We start from the raw sequence: 23,532 nt of genomic DNA, 5'->3' as shown, positions 1-23,532 counted from the left end.
GCCGTACAAGCAGTCACTGTGTTTTCAGCTGCTAAAGACTGACTAACAAACTCGTATTATTCAGCACCCCTCAGACAGAGTGGAAGTCTCTGTTTGGTTTGGAAGAGTTGAGCAGTATGGTATGAAAACTGTATCCATGCTACAAGGCTTCTGATCATTCTGCAGTTCTCATTTTCTTCTCCCAAATCTCCACTTGATTCTCTGCTCTCCCTCATCATCCAGAGGGTCCCATATTTCCTTCCTTTTCTCTTTAAGGACTTCTGTCAGAAGTGCCTAAGGCACAAAGGTAAATCCCAAGGAAAGGTAAATCCCAAGCAGGAGCACGGGTGGTGTTTCAAGATCTCCCTGGAGGAGCCAGCCCCAACAGGAGGAGCCAGGAGCCACAGCTGGGTTCCTGCCTGCAGGGATAAACAGGCAGCCTGAGAAAAGGTGCTCCAGGGGATCTGCTAAAAGTCATGAGACGTTAATCTGGGGAAGGGGGAAGGAGAAGAAGAAGGACTGAAAGGATCATGGTATGGCTTCAAAGGCTTCATTAGCATAGATGCAGAGCTTAGCTCACTTTGTCACGCTGGCTTTCCCCATCATGACCTTGAGCTTCACTGGTGCAACAGCAATAGTTTAAGGAGAGAAGAAAGAGGGGCTGGGCAGGGAGGTACCCTTCCAAGTAGGAAGGCAGGAACTGCAGGAAAAGCATGAGAGCAAGTTCCCACTGAAGGCACAAGCACACTGCAAAAGAAAGGATGCAGCAAAGCGTGTATGAATACGTATTGTGTGAGATAAAGAACAGGGAACTGGAAAGTACATCTAGCCAGGGCCACAGGAAAATCCACCAAGGGGTACTTCCCCACCCAACCCCACCCATCTGCAGGCCAGGACAGCTTTGACAGTGCCTGCATTTTTTTCTTACCCTGGACAGATTTCTAATTGTGTAGCAACCATACTATATCAAAAGCGGCGCTAGTAAATTAATTAGAATTAATTGCACTCAACACTGCTGTAGCAGAAAATATGGGTTCAGCAGGGGGAGGCAGCACTCTGGGGTTTGTATGGAGGACTTTGACCCTCCACCCATTCAATTCAGGAATAGCTCCTGCCACCCTTATTAACGCTGAATAATGCTTTCCTGCGAGAGTGGTCCCATTGCAGCCAGCAGTGCTAAGACGCAACACTTACCCCAAGCACTGCAAAAGCTGGCCAATAAGGATGATATTCTTTGTTAATGCAAACGCCAAAAAATCTCCTCTGAAGTGAGTGGTGCTATACCCCTGTGGTTTTATATAATGACGCCAGACTGCTGTTTAAAACCCTAACTTGCCTCAGAGCTGTTTTGGCCATTCATCCCTGGAATAGGGATCTGGACATTTCCTGGACAATGTAGCCCAGAGGCAGAGGCTGGCCCCCGAAGCTGCATTTGATGAAGCAGTGAAACAGCCAAGTAGAACATACCAAAATCTGTGCAATAAAAATCTTCCATCTCGTCTTTTTTCTCATGCTGAAAGCTATGCAATTATCCTTTTTAATAGTTCCCCATACTTTCAATAAAAATAACCATTACAAAAATTAGCAAAGCGGAAGAAATGCTTTGGAAAACACATTAATTGATATTCAGAAGTCAATTTTCATAGTTTATTATTAAACTTGGTATGAAAAAATTATCTCCTGTGGTCAGTCAGGGGGATTAGTATGTTTTCACATTATTTTTCCCTTTTCAAAAGACAGAGTTTTGAGCTTGGATTCCATGTAGTACTCCAGATAATTGTTGGACTGGGTAGCCATTCCAGCCAGTAAACATGCATAAATTGTAATTGATATTTTATAATTAAAGTCCAACCTGAGAAGGAATAATAATAATTAGTGAGGAAAGCACATAGTAAGATAAGGAACAACAATATAGCCAAGAGATTTCCTTTAGGTAAAGGAAGCAAATCACCCTGGAGCTTTGTTAAAGCAAAATCAGTTTCTTGCTTTTTGGGAGCGTTTTTTTTTTTTTTCATTTGAAGTACACTTCAGACTCCAATAGCCACTAAAGGGATGATGCATTTGTTTGAGGCAGAGTTAATAGTCTCATTTACATTGCTTTATTCCCAGATGTCCCAAATAGGAGCTGTTCATCCTCACTGCTAAGTGTTGGGCAAATACAAAACAGGAGAGAGCATCTGCTCCTATGGGCTTCCTAGACAATGTGATGTCTCCAAACACAGAGCAGCCAGGAAGTGCTAATAAGAATTTTTCAACTTCCACCTCTATAGGTTTCACCTTTAGTTCATTCACAATAACTTTCTGATATGCAGTGTGACAAAGGGAAAATATGACTGAAGAAGTCTCTCAAGAACGCTTCTCAGAAATGTCCCCCCTTCATTCTTCCCTTCTTTCATTTTTAATCAAAGTCATGCAGAATGGTAACAAAGAAATTAAAAAATGGAGGAGAATGTAATATAAGAAAAAGATTTTATTAAAGCATTTTTGAAAAGTGTTTCTTAGTTCCAATTTTCTGGAGGCTGTTTTCTAGTACCCTGTAACTCTGTTTAGGAAACCCTTCCTAACAGGTTTCTTTCCGTCACTTGAGGTTCAAGGTCCAAATAGATTTTGTTCTTTTGATTGAGGAAATTCTATGCTTCTCCAATGCTCAGTTCCTTGGGCTAACCAACAGTCCAATGCAAATCCAATCCACTTCAGCAATTACTTCCTTTAATTTATCAAAGTTTGCCTTTTAGAAATATCAGTAATTCATTTAGAAAGGTACTTAGACGTTTTTGTAACCTATCCAGTTACAGAGACTGGTTAAACATAATGAAATCATGAGCAATATTACAGTAATAATAACATTAGTATTATCTGGGAGCAACGTAGGATTATGAGTCACATGCAATCTAAGACCAAACTGAAGAAGCTGTAGTCATCCCGTTGCACTGTACTATATTACTAAAATATCTGACAGTATTTCTAATAATAGAGAAATTGCTGTTCATTTCTATGTGTAAGTATTCACCAGAGACCTGTAGCATGATTCTGCTAAAAACTCTTCAGCTGTCCTTCTCTGAACTGAGTTTGACTTAAACATTTTTTCCATATTTTCTCTTCAAAATTTTAAGTCGTATTTCTTGCATTATTACAGTGCTTCCTCATGACATTTTTCTTCATTTCTACTGTTCCTCAGCAATGTATACTTTTCAAGGTCTGTGTTACAATTTGTATGACAAGTAGGACATGTTTTTATCATCTTCACACTGCCTAGTTTCATAATCTACAGTTTTAGGCCTTTCTATTAGTTTCTGGAGCAGTTTCTTGGTGTTCTGCCCACCAGCACTATCTTCTACATTAACTTAGGCTACAGACCCCCTATCTCTTTTGACAAAGTCCTCAGTCACATGTACCTGCTTCTTCAAGGTGCTGCATTTCACAGGTTCATCCTACTCTGCTTCTTCTGATTTCTGCCCACGGGTCACACAGATCTTTAATTAGTTTTTAATTTAGCTAGGCACATGAGCAGTTAGAGTTTTCCTATTCAATGTCCATACAGGCATGTATAGACAATGAGGGTGGGATTTCACAACCGCATTCACAATCAGTTGCCTGTATATGACCTAGTCTTGCAACCTCCTGTTACATCCAGTGGCAATTAAGTCACAGTAAGCACCAGAGCCTAGGGAATGGTTCAGTTCATCCTAAACTAGCCATCTAAATATTTATTCAGTTCATTCTGTATAGACATCCAGCACCATTTTAGATGCTCTGTGTTACATAGTGTAGCACCCAGTGTCCCAGAAGGGTGCATGTCTCCCGTAGGTCCTGTGCCACATCAACCCAACATCTTGTGTTCCAGTGGGCTGGATGACTATGTTTAATCAGCTGAAAGTGTCTGACACACCCTCAGTGTCTGGTCAGCTGATTCACCTTCCAGTATCACTGTCTGTAAGGGGATATGAGACCATCAGAGGTGGGAGGGTTGTCTGTGGGAAGCCAAGACTTCTTCCATAAGTTTTAATTTATTTCTTTACTTGTTTTCTCAGTACTGGAATCAGTGAATGGAGGTTTATGTTAATTGGCAATAAATTAAAGTGATTGAAATTGTCTCATTCAAAACTATTTTTTTCCTCACAACAGCTGGGTTCCTCTAAAACTTTGAGAGTTTAGACTAACTGAAGTAATTTTGATAGCTCGGAAGTTTTGTCTTACTCTTCACCTCCTTCTTTCTTATATTTTTATTTATTCTTTTTAGTAATACTAAAAAAGGCTCTTATAGTACCTCACATCATTAAATACACAGAAAAATCCCAACAGCATGAAAGTGACTATTTCTAAAGGAAGTCAGCCTCCTGTAGCAGAGCCAAAGGGGCACCTTGCACACAAATGTGATTACACGAGGGCAACAGCCAACTTCTCCAGCTTTTAAAGGAGGGCCACAGATAGCTTTTTCCAAACACATGGCACCAGTCAGCAAACAATAAGCCATCCAGAGGAAGCAAGAGCTTTGTGTGACCCATCTGTATTTTAGGAGTGGATATGTATTTCTGGGTGACTTTCCATGTGTTTGAGGCAGAGAGAAAGCAGAACACTTCTTGTAATATCAGGTGGAAGCTGTCTGGGTGACCTCCACCATCACAATCACACTGGTTAGCACTCTGACACCGCCCACCAGGGAGGTCTGTCTCATGTTCTCCCATGTCAGCTGAGGTATCTGCTGCACCCCCATCGCTTTGGTCCCCTGGGGCAGTCACTCCAGGCCCCTTGGCAGCCATAGTCAGTCACCTCCATCAGCTGTGAAGAAACAAATAAACTATGCAAAATAAACAGACCATGCACCAACATCTCTGTGTGCAAAGAAATATACTGTACAAAACTAAAAAGATGATTTAATATGAAAGTGGTTCTTAAGAATGTGTTTTGTGCCCAAGTTGAACTTTATCAAGAAAGTTTTGCAGATGCATGTTAATTTGTATGCAACCCCATCTGCCTTCATTTAATTTTTGCTTTAAAAAAAGTGCAATCATCTAATTAGAGAGAAGAAATAATGCTAGGTGACCACTGTGTAATGAAAATAATAAGTAATTTATGGTCTAATGAAAGAATTCCAAAAATACCACTGACTGAAATAAACAAATCTGAACTGCTTAGAATATTTGGAAATAATGAAAGTTGTTTTAGATGTAAGTTCTGCACTGAAGTATTGATGAGAAAGCTGACTTTACCTGATAGCTCATTTGCAGTGAATAATTTCACTGCCTCTACTAATTGAACACTTCTACACAGTCAACAAGTTTCATTAGATAGAAAAAAAGGCAAAGTGATGCAAAAGTATGTTCATCCAAATACCAGCTAAAGAAAAACGTTAAGATCCTAAGATGTCCTTGAAAAAATGAAAGGCATATTCAAAGTAACATGCTAGTACATGTCTAATATCAGAAAGGAAGGAAACACGACTATGTGAATTGATGGGGACTTCAAAATTGAAGAAGCTCAGCCAAAAGTCAACATATATTTCTGATGCCAGCTGAGGGGCAAGACCTATTTTGTAAACACGGACATCAGCACACCAAATCTGTATGAAGAGAAACCGGGCTTTTACTGAGACAGTGAGGGCTATACCTTTGAAATACCTAGGCACCCAATTACCACTGAACACCACTGAGGTCACTGTAAGAAGTAACTGGCAGAAGTATAAACTCCCTAGAGCCAAATTTTAATCTGATTACAATTGAATTTTGAGAGACTGGATAATAAACTCCCTAGAGCCAAATTTTAATCTGATTACAATTGAATTTTGAGAGACTGGGTACCTAATTCCCTATAAAAATGGCCCTAAAGCTTTAATCCTGCTCTCAACTACAACATTTTAAACTGACTTCAGAGTAGCTATTTTGGCTTTAAATTAGTGCAAGTGCGATTAACATCAGAGCCAGAGGCAGTTCACACTCTGTGCAGGTCTCAACAGCAGAAAGACAGGGACTGCGGCACAGTGCAGCTATGAGAGAATGTAAGAAGCTTGGATTTTTCATGGATTTTCATCCTACGTCTTAAACTACAAGTTATTTTGAATGTATGCTCCATCACACTTGCTCACCAACATAAATAAAATATTACTAACCATCCAGAGCATATGACTTAATTTTGCACTCTGCTCTCTCTCACTCTCTCTCTTTTTTTTTTTGATAACAACTTTAATTACTTGATAGTATGATCTAATCAATGTTTCCTTAAATTATCTATAGAAATTACTGGTTGGCACTTTAAAAGGAGAGGAAAGCCACTGAAAGAAGTAAACAAAGGTGAATGTAACAGTGTTTGCGTAGAAGCCAAAGGACAAAGAAGTTGTAGGCGTGTGAAGAATGCCATGGTATATCGAGGGCTCACATGGGAATTAATCAAGTAACAGAAAGTCTATAAGATGCTATTGAATCTATCTTCCCAGTTCATGGTGGGATCAATTATTTCTCTGTGCTCTCTGCTAGGTGTTCCTCTCATCTGCTCTTCAAAACATCCTCCATGGCAAGTATTCCAGAGGTGCTTTCTTTTTCACAGTATATTTCCATTTGCCTATGGCATTTGTCACACAATTCCTCGGAGATTTTCTAACCGCATAATAAGGTTCACTTAAATGTTTAGTTAGCAATATACTTGATACCTTATATGCTGACTGAATCACGCGTCTCTACAGAGCTAGAAAATTACAATAAACCATCCCTCGTTTTCCATTTAGATTCATCTGAAATAAGTGGCTTAATTCAGAGCTGGAAAACCACATAGATTAATGAGATTGTCTTTACTAGATTATCTGCCTCGAAAATTGTCCTTTAAGTTGATCGTGTTATTTTAGAAGTGAGGTTCTTTCCTAAGTATAGAGGATTGCAGTCTCTCATATACTCCATCTACCTGAAGTAGGGCTCCAGACTACCCAAGTGAAAGCAATGGGAACCTCCTGAGGTGACGCAGCCTGTCTGAAATTTGAAGCAGCAGGGTGACTGCCATCTGTGGGCTACGCAGGAGGGCTGGCATCCCGGCAGAGCTCAGGCAGAGTGGTGCCACCAAACACATGCACCCCCTGCCACTGGAAATGCCTCAGACACCCTGCCAGGCCTGCAGCACTGCCACAGAGGATGCAGGTCTCCCAGGGGCTCTTCAGTATCATGTCTGTCTGGTCATGGAGGATGTCTCAGGTACCACAGAACATTTCAGAGGACACCAGAAATCTATGCCAAGGTCAGCTGCTGGTAGCAAAATGCACTGAATCTTGCAGGGCATCTTTTGGCCATGCATTATGTTGGCTATTTTCCTTTCTTTCTAAAACTGTGGCTATCCCCTTCATCTGATGCTGACCACAAATTTAGAATGGCAATTTTCTTAGATGAAAATAACCCATCACCCTTCTGCATTTATTGGCAGCATTTTTCTCCAGAGCTTTTTCTTGGTGCAGAGCTGAGGCTCTGCAGAAGAATTGAGACCCTCTTTGCTCCCTGACTCACCAATTCCAGCAGGGTTTGGGTCAGGCATTAATTTTGCTTCTCCTCCTTAATCTTCATGCCCATTACCAGGCAGGGTGACTTGATTGCTGTGTGCCTATTTAATACATGGTTGCTGCATTTAATACGTGGCTCCCTGCTTTGCTTTTATTGTAACATGTGCCTGCAGAAGCCACACATGTTCTGGGAAGAATCATGTACCAAATGACTACTTCCTTGAGGCAGAAAAACAATCTGAAAAGACTTTAACTGAGAAAAAGCCACTAACAAAAAAAAATATTGATTGCACCCGTCTTTCTCACTTGACTCACCAACATCCATCTCTGGGTTTTATGTTTGTAGAAGCCATTGAGTTCGACAGATGTACTCCAATGTGAAGTGAGAGCAACACACTGAGGAATCAGGCCCTTGATTTATCAGTTACTCTGACTAAATCTCACTGTCTGGGATTTCCCTACCTTCTGCACGTCTCATTAAATGGGAATTTTTCTGTCATATTGATGTTGTAGGAGTAGTCTTTACCTCATTAATTGGTTAAGTTAGTATATTGACAATTTTCCCAGAGGCACTGGTAAAATATGGTGTATATAGTGTACATCAAAAAGTTTGCATTGTATAGATAAAGAGGTCATTACTATTTTCCCTGTTACTTTTCCCATATGTTTCGTATTTTATTTCTCAACGTTGTGTTCTTCCTTGTTTTCTATAGAGATATTTTTGCTAGTAGTAATATAAGGGTAATTTAGGAAGCTATTGGAAGAATTTGGGAACATTTAGCTGAAACAGGAAAGTGTTGTCCCCAAACAACTATAGAAACAGACAAAATGTCATTTGTACACGCGTTTTCTATTATATAAAATTGCACACATCATATCCTTACAATTGAAGAAAACACAGTATGAAAAATGAGTCTATGATGGATAACAGAGCTTTTTATCTGTGCCTCTGACTAAGTGCACTTAGCAACCCTATTGTATGATCCCAAAGCAGCTGGAAGTCTTCTGAAGTTCTTGGACAAGGAAAAAATGTCATTCTGATATCATTCTGTCATGCAATTATACCACTATAAGCACACTTGCTAATAACAAAACAGAACAGAACAGATAAGCTAAGCACCAGTGAAATATAATGGATATTTAGGTTTGAAAAAACAGTAAGGGGAAAATGCTGTAGTTTCAGTGATAAAACAAACTACTTCAGATTGAATCTTCCTTTCTTTCCAATGACCTTCAACTTCCTCTTTACTGCACCTCCTAAGGTAATGAGTATGTCAAAGAAACACGAAGATAACTCCTATTTTCCCAAGAACTTATTTTGTCTATTAATTGAGATTCATTTATTTAAGCTCATAGGTTATTTCTGGGAAAGACTTCTCAGCTAACTAATTCTGCATAGCAGTTAGCCGGCCAAGCCTGAAAGACAGTGGTTCATGAAGGCAGCCTCTGTCCAGCCCACCAGCTCTTGGAAATCTTCTGGGACACACATCAGTCCCCACACATGGTTTAGAGCTAATGTCTGTTACAGATTCACACCAGGTAGCTATCACCTCTGAAACCGCTCTCTCTTACCTCCATACACCATAAAGGAAGTGACCTTTTCTGCACAAGAAGAAAACTTTCTGCCTGGTTTCTTGCTGTACACAGAAATGTTTCTTCCATTTACCTAGGGAAAAAAAAAAAAAAAAAAAAGTGCACCTTGTGTTCATTCCATATGTGCAATAAGCCTTCTTAAGTGTATATAGTTCATCTAGCCTCTCTTCAGGCATCAGTCTCTTTCATCCTGCTGAGGAATGAAGGTTACAAAGTCATTTTTAAGAAGGGCATAATAATGTGAACCTGAATAATCTACTGCCTTATGACTCCAAAATCCACAATCAGGGTACTTGATATTCACTCAGAAAAGAAGCAGCCTTACGATCCCAGCTTGTTTAACTGACACCATCTGCATTTTTTAGCCTCTTTCTCTTGCTGACACCAACAGGTTTTCACCTTCTGGTTCGTGAACATGTTGCCAGAATAATCTCCATCCCTGGCTGGAACTCAGCTGCCTTCTTCCTCCCTTTGCCATGCCTCAGGCAAAGCTTTCCCAGGAGCAGGACTGGAAGACAGGAGTCCCTTCCGCATCCTGGAGTGGGTGTGAACATCCCTGGCACTGCTGTGCCACACACCCTTGTGTCTGGGGAGCAAAGCAGAGGGATGGCTGAAGCAGGGAGGTGGATCTTCAGACTGCACATAAGCTCCTACCTGCAACCCTACAACTGGTTGGGCACCTCCCAGGCTGAAGATCCTCAATCAGGAGAGAATTGGGAAACTTGGATCTTTATACAATGGGGCTTTTAAAAGTCTGGGGAGAGGGAACAGTGTTAATCCCGAAACTTAAGCCTTGCACCAGCATTTTTTACTGCTCCCATCGCAAAAGTTTACATTCCATGCACAAGAGACAAAATATTATTTTTTCATCCAATTTGGGCACATCTGTGAACATCATATTTCACTAATAAGAACCAGGCAAAAGGAAAACTGATTATTTCACACAGTACTGCCTCGGTGTACCATCTCTCTCTGTATCAGTTATCTGAACCTGTCTTCTGTTATCTCACGAGCTGTTGCTGATTACATCTAATACGTTATCTTTTAAACCCAGCATGAAACTAATTACTGCCACCCATATCTCCAGGCACCTTGGCTGCAACTCTGATTATTCCTAGCTTTATATCAAGAAACCCCACCGACCCCTTATTGTATGAGTTCTTCGTCTATAGATTTTCTCTGCGCTGTGCCTGTACTTCGGGCACCCTTTACACGTGGAAATGCAGTCAAGGGCAGCTGTTTGCCCTAAGCACAAGCCTCCATTTCCTGCTTTCCCAAAATGCTTTTTAATGCCAGTGACTTCAGCAGATTACCAGAGGATGAATCTCATGTCAGTAAGGGAAGGGCCTTTTTTGCCTTTTTTTGAAGACTCAGTTTTTCTGCCATCGAGAAGACTTTGATATCCCGTTTTGGTGTACCATACTTTATTATTTTTTCAGCATCCATGCATGAAACTCCCTGAGTGCAAAGTGAGCCTGTCTTTGCATTGCAACATCAGGCTGGCCATAATTGAGGGTGCGTTATCCCACCCTAACTGTCCCACAGAGGAGGGTCCTCCCACAGTGTGGCAGCTCCCTGGCAGCATTAGGGGCTAGGGATGCACCAGAGTTCTCTGCTTAGCTTTATAAAGTTTTGCAGGGGTTATTCTCAAAGGCTTCCTTGGAAGAGTGAAAAGATAAAATACTCTTCAAGCCAGAAAGCTTCTTTTCTTTGTCCCTCTTTTTTGTTTTGTTTTGTTTTTTGGTGATGGTGGTGGTGAATGTGGTGGTGGGTTTTTTTAAACTAGATTTGGGGTGGTCTTTAATGCTCAACTGAAAACAGGGAAAATGCAAGTTTGGATGAACTGAGACCAAATGTATTGCAAGGTGTTTTGCCTAGGTTGGCTTAGAATGCACCAGTAGGAATATTTTCACATTTGTGGGGTGCAATGTACTTCATCCTACATCATTTAAGTCCCTGTCTAATTATTTTTTATTTTTTTTAAGACCTCATGAAGAATAGGAGAGGTACAGGAAGATGGATGAAAGGTGAACAGTGCATCTCTTTTGAAAAGAGTAGGAACAGAATGATCTTGGGGATTACAGACCTGGCATTCAGTTGCTAGAGAAAACAGCAACAACCAGTCAGCAAGATAATCTGTAAGCTCCAGTAAGAAACATCTAATTTCCTGCTGCAACAGGTTTGGGCTTTGCAGGTAGAGGAGAGGCACTGGTGTCTTGCATTTCAGCCCAGTAAGGCTTCTGCAGTACATCACAGAGATTCTCATAAGCAAACTGAAATGATACAGTGTAGGAAGAGGTGGAAAAAAAAAAAAAAAAAGAGTTTGGGAAAGCTTCTATTTGGCCAAAATGGAAGGAGAAACCGAGGGGGTGGGGTGTAGAGTCTTCCCTGTTGCTATTTGGTGCAGTCATTCAATGTAGAGAGGGCACAAAACAAGGGACTGAGGAGCAGATTTATATCGCAGAACGACCTTGGGCAGATGAGGATCTTAGAAGCTAGATGCTTCTAAACACGGAGGGGTGCAGACTACAGCTCTTGAGGAGGAACTGGGTGCACAAACAGTTGGGAACCACTGACTAGGTGGGAGTACTGCAGAAATGCATATGTACATTGTTGTGAATTGCGTGTGAGAAAGCAAACACCATTCTGGGTTGCCAAAATAGAAGAGTCTCTTAAGACATTTGAAGTCTCCTCTATGCAGCACTGAAGGGCTAACCTGTAATACAGAGTCCAGTTTGTGTCAGGGGGGAGATGAGCCTGTAGTGACAGACCAGAGAACGCTCTGAAGCCATGAGCTGTGGGGAATAACTGAAGAACTGAGTTCAGTTAGCATAAGCAGCAATGTTAGAGAAAGCATGCTAAGAGTCATTGACTCTGTAGAAGACTGCTGCAAGTTGGGATGAAATAATGAATCTGGAAATGCATTAGGATTAGAACAAGAAACAATGTGTTTAAGGTGGAGGCAGACTAGAAAAAACTTTGCAGGAGTGGGAATAGTGACACTGTGGAAGAACTTCCTCTGCAAGAGAAGGTTTACCAACAAACAAACTTTTGTGGGCTTATTGTTCCTCCTTCTTTTGTCTTCTTTCCTTCATTTAATTTTCCTTTCCTTTCCCTCTCCTCCCTCCCACCTTGCAGAGGATGGCAGCTTAAGGTCTTTTCCAGCCCAGTGACAGTATACAAGCCCAGAGGTGATGAAGATAACTATTACTTTAAAGAGTGGGAGGAAGTGAGAGAGATTTGAGTGCAAGTTATGGATACATCTGACAGGTATTGTCACCCTGATGGAACTAGCAAAAGACATTTAATTTTCACTTATCAACAACAGCCTTACCCTCCAGGCAAACACACAAACCCATCTCGAAACCCATCATTTAATTGCTTCAAGCTGTCCATCAAGTGCTGCCTTTCACCTCCAAAGTCTCTGAGGGTGCCCATGCCTTGCACATGCTTTCAGGCTCCCAAATGTTACATAGAGAACTGAAGTACAGTGCCGGAGTGACTTAGGGAGACCTCTCTTCTGATGTCTCAATGAAAACAAGGCCCCTGGGTCTTCCCTATGGAAGTAGCAGGACAGAGATGAATCCCCCCAGAATTTGGCATCGGGTATGATTTAAGTTACAGGTTGGTATCAACACTGACAGGCAAAGGTCCCAAATATACTGCCCTTAGGAAATTCATGTGGAAGGAGTCTGAACAATTTTCTTCTAACAAATCCCTTCTAGCTACAAAGCACAATTCTTTGAAGGGTTGTATGGACTTCCCACCCCCTTCCCCCTTCCTTCTTTTTCATTTTATTTTCCTCCTTCCCTCTTTCCTTCCTCCCAGATGCAGCAACCTCCACTGATCTTGACTGTGAAAAGGTAACACCCAGAAGGACACATTCCCCAGCCCTTGGGCAGTCTCCATCTGGAGGACCTCAGCACTGCCACCACTCTGTGTGTCACAGGTCCCCCAGGGTCCCCCTCCCACCTCCATCCACTACAGCCGGGGAGCACAGGATCAGAGGACACACACCACACTTCTCCACACTAAGAACAAGGGGAGGTTTGGCCCATCTGAAAGTGTTTTCTTTTTGCAAACGTTCTGCTTTGTAGATGGTGATTTCCAGCTCCTTTGGGGTTGTCACCAATCCCACAGAAGAAGAGGTAACAACTTGCTTCCAGCCATTCCTTGGTGTGGCTCATTTCCAGAGGACCCTGGGAAGCTTCAGGATCACCCTGACAATAGCTGCCATGACTCCTGAACCATAGGATATTGTTTATATTTATTTTGATGAAATATTTTGTATTCTCATCCTCCTGAGTCTCAGCACAGGAAAGCTGACATGGGGGTCTTAAAGGATTGTCAGAAACAGGTTTGTTTCTTACTCTTCAGAGAAGACTTAAGCCACCTAGCTGAACTGCATTTTACACCAAATTGCAAAAAAAAAGTCAATGCAAAACTCATCAAACCATATTTAAATCTGGCTTTGATTTTTCTGTCCATTATTTCCAAGGGATGAAATCACATTTTTAGTGATCTGGGTGGAGATGGTTCTGAGGTGCATGAGCCCCAGAGATGCTCAGAAAACAAATTTTGCTTCCTGAAGTGCAGGGCGCAAGGACACTAGAGTAAATGGCCAGGGCACAAGTTCAATTCACTGATCTACTATAGGTCAAAGAGAAGCTAACTGGGTGACACTGTGCAGGATGTATCATCATCACCATTATTCATGTTTATTGTGCTAGCATCTTAAGACCAACCATGGACGGATCTTTGTAGCACAAGGTTAGCTGGCAGTTTCTGACCCATGGAAGTTACAGTTCAGTAGCCAGAAAGTTGCAAAAAGCACATAACACACACAAGCGGAAACACTCATGCATCATATTGATCTCAGAGTGCTTAATTTTATTTCTGTCTGTGCATGTAGGTTAAATAAGCGTGGATAAGATAAATGGAAATGTGAATACAGGAGAGATGAGAAAGAGCAGATGAGACAAAAGGGACAAAATACACATTTTTAAAAACTGAATTTCTCTTTGACCCAGAAACCCTGCATTTCTGCCAGGTCTAGGACGCAACCCACATGTTTGCACACACATTCTGCACCCACAGCCCCATCCACCTGGAGAGGGACTGAGGAATTTGTTGCGTGAGAGATGCAGGTTGTCTGTCAGCCATGCAGGTTTAGAAGTTGTTCTGCCTGTTTATGTCTTTCATCCAGCCACAGGAACATAGCTCTAGTTTGATCTCTGTTACTGGCAAGTATCCATCCGCCAGTCCCATCTGTTATGCTTAGCCTGCCTGACACATGCAGCAGATTGAGTCCTGAGGGCAGACTGACAAGGGGCTGGTGCACACTTGCATTTCCTACCAGTGACTGAAATGTATATACCGGCATTTTCTGCAGATGCAAAATGGGAGAGCACCCAAATGTCAGGGAGAGGTTTGACTTCAATACTTCTAATACTTCTAAATACTTCACAGACAAGATGGCAGCCCCATTTAGACCTTTTTATATTTCTGCTCCTAGTTCTACCTCCAAATCAGGTCTTGTACCATCATGCCTAGGAACTGCTAACGTATTTCCAAATTTTCTCCTATGTCATCCAGGGATGTTCAGCAAGTTTCCTCCCTTCTACTTTCTGGGTGCAAAGGATGTGATGTCAATCCACACAGGTGTTCAGCAGCTTTCGGTTTCACTGCATTTCAGCTTCCCTCTGTTTGGACAATGCTGTTTCTCATGACCCTTCCTTCCACATCAGCTACCAGTATCATCTATGGGGTGTTTTGTTTGTATAGAAGATTTATTTCTGACCTTTAAATTGCTTGTGAAGAGGTAATGCCTGTTTTTCCCGTGCTGTCTTTAAGTACTGCATAAGCAACTGTGTCTTGAAGTGCTGCAAATGACCTGAATTCACCTCGGGAGGTGAAAGCACTGCTACTACTAAGAAAGGTGACATCTAACTGCTGCAGTTGTATAAGGGAGAAATAGCGAGTAATAGAGAGCCTGAAAACACAACTGATAATAGACCAAACAAGCAGAAAGCTCATGTCTGTCGTCAGATGAGTTCTGCACAAGATACACAAAGTATTGTGTGGAGGAAATTGTGTGTGTGAAAGATGGCACTATCCAAATGTAATATCCAGTGATCTGACTCTAACTGAATAAAGGTATGGCTAGTGATTGGAGCTTCCATATACACTAAATGTATGGATATTTAGCCAATTAAAACAACATAAAGTAGGTGTATGGTAGGAGATGGCAACCAAGGAGAACACATGAGGCAATGTAGAGAAGAAAGATAAGTATGTACATAAGCGAAAGAAATCCTCACTTTGAGCATAGGTTGTTGGACAGTCAGATCCCATCTTATGTTGCCTGGTCACAAAAATATATGTGCAAAGTATACGTGTAGCTGCTTCTCACCAGTATGGAAACCTGCCTGATGTACCTGATGTACAGCTGAATTGTGCAGTTTATGAGGCCTAGTCCTGGGCTGACACCAGGGACACCATCTGCAATAGCTGGCAGTGGCAAGGATGGAGCAGCCCCAGCACAAAGTGCTGTGTGAAGGTCCTGCTGCACTGCCCGCATGTCCCTGACCCTCACGCTATGGAAAAGGCTGCCCAGAGCCCAGAGGCTATCAGAACCTCCAGCCAAAACCTTTCCAGAACCCCCAGCTTCAGAGATCCATCTGCTGCCTTCCCTGTCCTCACAGGCAAACTATAACATTCTCTTATTAAACCATCTGCAAACTGATTTCCACACTGGATCAGCACAGCAGTGTAACATACCTGCATGCAGCTTCTAGAAGGGCTGCAACTAAGTGACACCCTCAATCCATGCAGATGTTTTTCCTTCCAAAAATCAGTGTAATGCAGTTTCCCTTAAAGGATTGGGCTACCTTAAAGGTATCAGTCTGGTTATAAAGTAACAGGTATAAAATTGTATAAAAAGCAAGCAGTTTTCCTAGTAAGAATTGGAACCCAATAGCAGCTCTGAACAGCAATTACCCTCTGTGGCAGACAAGCAGGGCAATATCCCTGGGTTCCACATCAAAATTTGCACAGCTTATTTTATTAATCAGTTTTCTGCAGGTCATAGCTCTTTCCACACCTTTTCACTAGTCACACAGGGAAACATATGGCTCTTACTCATAATTGCTTTGTATTTCCAAATTCATGTATGGATCCCATTGCTACACCACTTTCAAGCTGTTGTTTATTAGAGCTGTGAGACCCAGGTGTTTCTTCCCCCTTTGTGCCAGAGGAATAACCAAAGGAGAACAAGCTATGATCCATAAGAATACCAAGAAGAAGCACCCACATTGCTTTGTCACCTCTCCTCTTTACAGATCACTGGGTTTAGTAGGTTTTCAAGACCACAGCTATTCTTATTTTTGCACCAGGGGGAAATCTCCTCTTTGCCGAGGGAAATATGTGACAGTACTGGTTCAAGATGAAATCTGTGGGGTTTAATGAGCTTTACCATGAAAGTCTGCAGTACTCCATCAAAAATGCCAATTAAGCAGTGTAGCGAGAAGGAAGAGGGAATGGACTTGTGAAAAGGGTTGTTGAGAAAAATGCAAGATGAAAAGGGTTACCTCTCTACTGGCCTTTAGTAGTTCAAACACGAGTGTCACATTTTGTCCATTCTGGTCTGGATGTACTGCAGCGAAGGAAACCCAGCTCTAATAGCTGATACATATTTTCTACAGTTTCACAAGGTATTTTGCCTCAGTTGGTCTGCTTTGTGTACAATAGCTTGTCTAATGGAGTCATTCTGTTGTCCTTTCCAACAATTTTGAAGTACAGCATGTGTTGATTATCTCAGTTGAATGAATCTGAGTTCATTTATAAGTTGCTTTGTTTTGACATATTTTTTTTCTTTGTTCCTCCCTCCTCTGTCTAAAGCACAAAAAATTGTTTGTAGAGAGAAAAACATATAAACACTGTGATTCAATACAATAAAGAACAGCTTGTTAAAAATGTGCTTTTAGTATATGTGGAACCCAAGCTTTTCCTCTTTCTGTCATGCCTTGGTACAGAAAGTTTTTTGCTGAGGTTGTTCTGGGACTTCCATTAGAAAACCTTTTCTTCTGCTTATAAAAGCCTGAAAAATTCTCCTTCTCAGTTGAAATGGTCTGTGTTTTCCTTTAAGCCAAAGGCAATATTTTTAAAAAGTCTGAATTAAACTCACACACCTATTTTTTAGGTTTATGAAAGTAATGAAACTTATCAGAAAATATTCTTTTTGCAATGGTTAGTAATGGTAGGGAAAATCTCTTTATTCCTTTCTTTTCTTTTTATCCAGCTCAAAGGAAGCTGAGAGCTCTGCTGTCTTTCCACTGAAACAGAATCAGACTCCATTCCTTCAGCTGAAAAAGTGCCTGTGCCAAATGTGGGCTGCCATTAAAGCTGACTTTAACTGGTGAAGAGTTGAAGTGACTGAACACCTACTTAGTGCATGCAGTCGTATGCATTCACTTAACATCAGCCTACATGTCTGGGGCTACTCACTGACATAAATACATCTAATGAATGTTAATTATGTGGTAGTGTTTCATTCTGGAGATCTATCGCTGCATAAGCTTCCTTAAAAGAGTAAAACTCTCTCACTATTGAGGCTGATGTGTTTGGGCCTGCTTCTAAGGTTTCGCTTGCCCAGGCAAACAAGAGAAGCAAGAATGCTCTGAATAAAAAATGCAAAGCCCACATGCTTTGAATAACAAATAAATAATGGCATACAGGTAGAGATGCAGCTGTAATGAGTAGAAGGATGAAGGCTGAGGTATTTGCCCTGAGCCACAGGGACAGAGTGTGGATGGATGTGGATGGACGGAGGTGGAAGGGCTCGGAGGCAGGGCTGCATTTGCTGCAGAGGGGGCATCACGGATCTTCTCTGGAGGTAAAGATGTGTTAAATAGTAAGATCTTGATGTGGAGGCTAGAGGTTAGGATACAGAGCACCAGGACAGGACAGGGTGCGCAGCAGATGTGTGGGAAGGGATGAATGAATACAAAAAAGAAAGGGGAATGTGAGCTAAAAATACTATGAACCACTGGTACAGAGGAAGTATTTCAGGGCCTTCTGTTCTTTCTTTTTATAGCAAAAGGGAAAAGGGGACAGACTCTGGAAATAACAGGCCACGTATTCCTGATGAGGGAATCCATTTCCAGCTGCAGCCTCGCAAAACTGTGAAAGTGCTGCTGCAGGAGCTCCTGCAGGCCAGGGTTCAGAGAGGGGCTAGACTTTTGTGCCGCAGTCAAAGTGGTTCTTTGGGAACTTCTAGCCCATTAAGGAGCAGGTGTTTTGGAAACTTTCACAGAAGAGCTGGGTGTCATGAGATTTTCATCTTAATTTGCAAACACAAGAGGCTGAGGTGCTTTATAGATACGTTTTGGAAGAACATATTTTTGGATGCTTATGTGTATATAGAACCCTCCAGCCAGGGCTTTGCTGGTCTCTGGCAGAGCCATTAGGATGAAGAACAGCTTTTGCCACTGTAGATACTCAAAGAAAGCAAACACGATCAGATTCATCAAGCTGCTCCCTCAGCACGGCATGAACTTTAGCTTCAGAGTTTCTGAGAAGAGAATTGATCAAATAGCCTCTTGAAGACAGAAGCCCTTAGGTAATTAGGAAGATGTCATTATTCAGGAACCTTTGCTTTTTAGTACCCTTTTCTGAACAGTTGGGTTTGGGTAATTATAGTCCCTCGGGGATAGGTTTCCGTGACTGACAGCTCCCAGCCAGGCGTAGGCCCCATGCTTCCAGCTGCACAGAGAAGTGAAACTGCACACAGAAGCAGGTTTTGTTTGAATTCACAGCAGCAGGACTTGTGTGTGTGTGCATCTGTGGTTTGTTTTTTAGTTTGTTTGTTGGTGTTTTCTTTTTTTTTTTTTTTCCAGGTTTATAAATCCCAGCTATAAGAGAGAGGTTATATGCACATTTCCCTTGCATCAGCACCAATACCACTCTGGAAGCCTATAAGCAATTAATGTGTTGAGATGTTTTTAACTCCTTGCTTGCTCCTCACCAAGCCAAGTGCAAAATCCATTCACCTCTCTGTACCATGAGTACAGAACATGAACAAAAGGACAGTATTTTTTTGACACGTTTAAAAAAATGTTAAAAAAGCATTGCCATAATTAGTGGATTTATGCAATTAATTTATGCAATTATGCGAGACTCCTGTATATGAGAAAACTTAAAACTTTTTAGCAGTTACATCTTTCTTAGCACAGTATGTACATTTAGGAAAAAAAAAAAAAGTACTAGTGGATGCCACTGCTCTCTGGTTTGCTACAAAGAATTTTTGTCTGGGGCAGAATGAGCTACGTTTCTTGTTCTGAATAGCTCAAGGTATTTCAGTATTTCTGGAATTTTCCACATCCTTTTTCAGTGACAGAGCTGGGAATTTCAACATAGTTTCTGTTCAGTTATTAGGTGTTCTTCTTTTTCTTATTAATTCAATCTGAATTCTGAATTTCCTAGATTCCAAATATCTTTCTGATATAAGATATTACCTGTCAGGTTACTGATGAGTACACCTAACCTCAACACCAAGGTAGGTATGGGGTTTGATTGGATTAGCAGCTGTTCATTAGACTTGCTTTTCTCATTTTAAATTAACATTTGTGGTTTTTTTATTTAAGATTTTGTAATACCAAACAAAGCACAGGGTAATTTCTTAACATAAAAAAAAGTTTTAGATGCATAGATTACAATTAATTGTGAGCTACCTCTGGAGCTATTTTGAGATTTTTGGTTTTAGGATAAACTATGTGATTAAACAGTCATCAAAGTGGGAACCAAGGACTCAGATTTATGAAAACAAAGACCAGAAATGCCTCAGAAATGAAGTCTCTGGAGATGTAGAAATTTACTCATGGAGGTGCCTTGCAGGCTCTCACTATGTATGGACATGGACCAGGATGCATCAGGCAGAGGTAACTGATCAAATGAGCTTAAATCCTGGGAAAAAAATGAGCCATATGAGTAATCTGTATTAGGTCTGGCAAAGAAACTGTCTGCAAAGGCAGTCTTTTGTTGTATAAATGCACCCTGAAGATATGCCGCATGACAGCAAGGGGATAGGGAAGGTGAGGCTGAACATTTGAAGGGAATGAGGAATTTGATCCAGAGATGAGCATTTAGGTCAAAATACTCTTTCAGAAATTAGAGTGAAAGTCTGCAGTCCAAACACAAGGCCATGTGCAAGTTGCTGTCTCTCTGATCTCCCTGCTTCGCTCATGCAGCCTTCCTGTCCCTGCACTGCAGAACATAAACTCTTACCACCCAAGGCAGTTTTGTCAGATTAGCAGCCACTGGTGCAGAGCTGTCCGACTGAGCTCACCCTCACTGTTACATACATTGTACTGCCTAGTCAAACACCTTGGTGCTCCCTGCAGCACCTCCTGACCATGTAACATAGGCATTATAGAAAGCTGTCAGTGGGCCTGGGGACTTCCATATGCTCAGAGCTCAGCTTCCTACAATTTTATTTTCTGTACACCCTTTTATCCCTTAATTTGTGTGACACCCCATGAAAGCCCAGAATTTCCCGTACTTTCTCTCCTTACTGAAGGTGTTCCCACTACATTTAAGTTCTTGTGAGCACAACACAGGGATGCATGTTTGCATTTGCTCCACTTGAATGGTAAAAGCATGTACAAGGGATGCTGGTTTGAGTCCGGGACAACAAAGGAGCAGAAATGGATGCTGCAGCAAATGATCACTAGCCCGCAGGCTCACAAACATGTGGTAGTTATTTGAACCTGATGGTTTCTTACTTTTCAAGTCCATCAAAGACTGGGATCATATTGTGATGCAGGGCTGGCCACAGTAATTTTGTATGCATACGGTGATGTGTATGATGATGGTTACTGTGGTGCTCAGAGGGCATGACTGTGGCCGTTAGAAGCACCAGAATGGTAAAAGAGATCAGGAAAGCAGCAAGCAAAGCAAGCAGAACGTACTGTGTGGGTGGAGGGTAGGTAACACATATAGCCCCTCATGGGCAGTAGCCCTTGAAACAGAGCAGTAGGTACGTGTGCAGATGCTACATTCTCCATCTGTTTACAACATCTGTATCTTCTTTAAGAGCTTTATGATATCCTCTGATGCCGTAACTCCAGTAAGATTATGAGACTGCTTTGCCTTTGTTTACCTGTTTGCCTCTCCATCTCTTTTTACTCTATTTTTTTTTCTCTAAAAAGAAACCTCCTTTCTGTTGAGAAAACATAGAAGACCTGCAAGGTTTGCAGAAGTAGCACAAAGGGAACTGTGAATACTCTAGCCAGGTGATGCTTTGCAACAGTAATTGAAGCTGTGCTGAGGCCAGGGTTTGCAGGAAAGACTGCTGCAGAGGGCTGTCCCCACTGCTGTGGGGCAGCTGAATGAGGCAAGACTGCCAAAAACTGGGTAATGGGTAGCCAGAAGAAGGAGCTGCATAACAGGAATGCTGGTATGTGACTGTCACAGGCCGTCAAGGTCCTGAGGGAAGAAGTACATGTGGAGATGTGAGATTCCTAGATCACTGTATAGCTTGGGTATTAACAGGAACAGGACTCACAGAAGTGGCCACAGGCCAGTGCAGAATGGTATCCTCCTGTGGTGGAGGAACTGTTGGCTACATAGAAACAACAAGAGGGAACCTACCAGAGAACTTCTTGGAGACTGGCCCAGAAAATTAAAGGGAACTAGATTATCCTTAAAGGTCATTGTCTGCACATTCACCATAGCTGCCAAATAATGAGTTAGATCCCAGGGCTAGCCTGCGAACAGCCTATTTTGCTCACAGAACGAATGAAGGCTCTGAGCCTGGCTTTCTCATGGCTATGTAAGACTCACATATCTGCCTGTTGTCTGTTCTAGACAACAAACGGGCTTCACACATGGTTTCTATGCAACGGCAGCAACATCAGTCCAACAAAACTTCATACTTATACTTTGCTCTGTGCAAGAAAGACCCTGAGGCTTGCCATGCAGAGAAGAAGGATTTTCCCTCCCTTTTTCTTTCTGTGACAACTGGTTGATGATAAGATCCTTGCTTGGAAAGATGTGAAGCTCCTATTTGGTAGCCACATTGCTGGGCATCTCCTGACTTTTCTTTTGGAGGGTGACTCTTCACTAGAGCTGGTGCTGGCTTGGCCCAGAAACACTTCTCAGTCTGCTCGTGCTCCTTTCTGTTCCTCCTCTTTGAGGATGATGGGTTTGCACAACTCTTTCTCTCTCCCCAGAGGCTGGGGACTCCCAGCACCTCTCTTCCAGCCAAGTAGAATCACGAGGTTTCTAAGCATGCTACTCCTGATGGGATGCCACAGCCTGGCTGTTCACAAGCTTGAACAAGCAGAGAGAAACATACTTCCAAAATGAAGAGACGTGAAACGGCATTCTCGGTTTCGGTCAGCTCAGCCTTGCCCACTGACACTCACAACCACAGCTGGAACAGCTCTGCTGTGGAGTAAGAGCAAAGCTGTGCCCTTTTTGGCTTTGTGTCACTAGCTAGATTGTGTGGGGGAGCTTATGCCATTGAAGAAGGCAGCGGTGTTTAGCCAAACAAGCCTTGAGTGTTAGTGGCCCACAGCCACTTTATGTGTAAAATGAAGTGTCTTTTGGCAAGACTTCTTAGTGCAGGGGCGGCTGCAGAGGAAGCAAACGGTGAGGTAAGAGGGATGGGAGAGAAAAAGAAAAACAGGGCAGGAGAGAAACAAGCAAACAAAAACCCTAGGTGATCATCCAGGTTACACACAGAGGGGGCTGGAGAGAGAGGTGGTCCAGGAAGTAGTCTCACCAGGTCTGACTGGTGTCTTAGCTACAGTGTGAACCCACAGCTCAATCCTGTCTTCCCTAAGAGAAAAAGATGAGCTCCACCTCCATACCTGCATTTTTCTCTAGGCTCTCTGTATCGTTAAAGAGGCTTGCACATAAATTTGGTTGTTTGCGTCTGGTTTTCTTTAACCTTCCTTTTCGTTGGTTACACATCTGCAACAAACAAACAGCAACAGACCAGTGAAAGTGAAGTTCCTAACAATGTTGTATGTTTTTTGGGGGGAATGCATTGTCCCACAGGAGTTTGAGGTCCCACTTCAGAACCCAAACAAATGCTGAAATGCAGGAATCCCCTTCTGAACAATTATTCCAATCATACCTGATTCCTAGTGACTGTGTCTGCAGTCTAAGCCACCTAAAAATACATGTTGTCCATCCCACTACACTGACAGACTGCACAAGAGGTACACTTGGAGCACTCACATATACTAAGCAATAGAACACGTGCAGCCTCCTGGCTTAGTCCCTGTTCTCTCTCTGTAGCAGAGGTCATTCAGGTTGCTCTTAACAAGTTCACTGAGCTCATTTCTCTGCAGGACCACATTTTAATCTGGGTCACTCAGACAGATGACCACTCCGCATAAAGAACAAATGTCTTTAACACTTAGAGGCATGAAGAACAATGGGCAGGATCAATACCTCTCCAGCCAAAGTAGGCAAGCTTG

At 42.1% G+C, this 23,532-nt stretch overlaps 1 long non-coding RNA gene across 2 annotated transcripts; it reads left to right on the top strand.

The window, feature by feature from the left end:
* Positions 1 to 317: 317 nt before the first annotated feature.
* On the top strand, positions 318 to 22,929 carry LOC121068553. 2 transcript variants are annotated; one of them, XR_005818953.1, is made up of 5 exons: positions 318 to 329; positions 17,364 to 17,370; positions 17,851 to 17,939; positions 19,809 to 19,983; positions 21,253 to 22,929. It is a non-coding gene; the product is annotated as an uncharacterized LOC121068553 (long non-coding RNA). The 2 variants fall into 2 exon arrangements; XR_005818952.1 differs by lacking the exons at positions 19,809 to 19,983; positions 21,253 to 22,929 and adding an exon at positions 18,943 to 19,784.
* The last annotated feature ends 603 nt before the right edge of the window (positions 22,930 to 23,532 follow it).

This window comes from Cygnus olor, chromosome 3, assembly GCF_009769625.2.
Source record: "Cygnus olor isolate bCygOlo1 chromosome 3, bCygOlo1.pri.v2, whole genome shotgun sequence".
In the NCBI taxonomy this organism is placed as follows: domain Eukaryota; kingdom Metazoa; phylum Chordata; class Aves; order Anseriformes; family Anatidae; genus Cygnus; species Cygnus olor.
The sequence above is the reverse complement of the archived record's forward strand: the minus strand, read 5'-3'. Positions and strand labels throughout refer to the sequence as shown.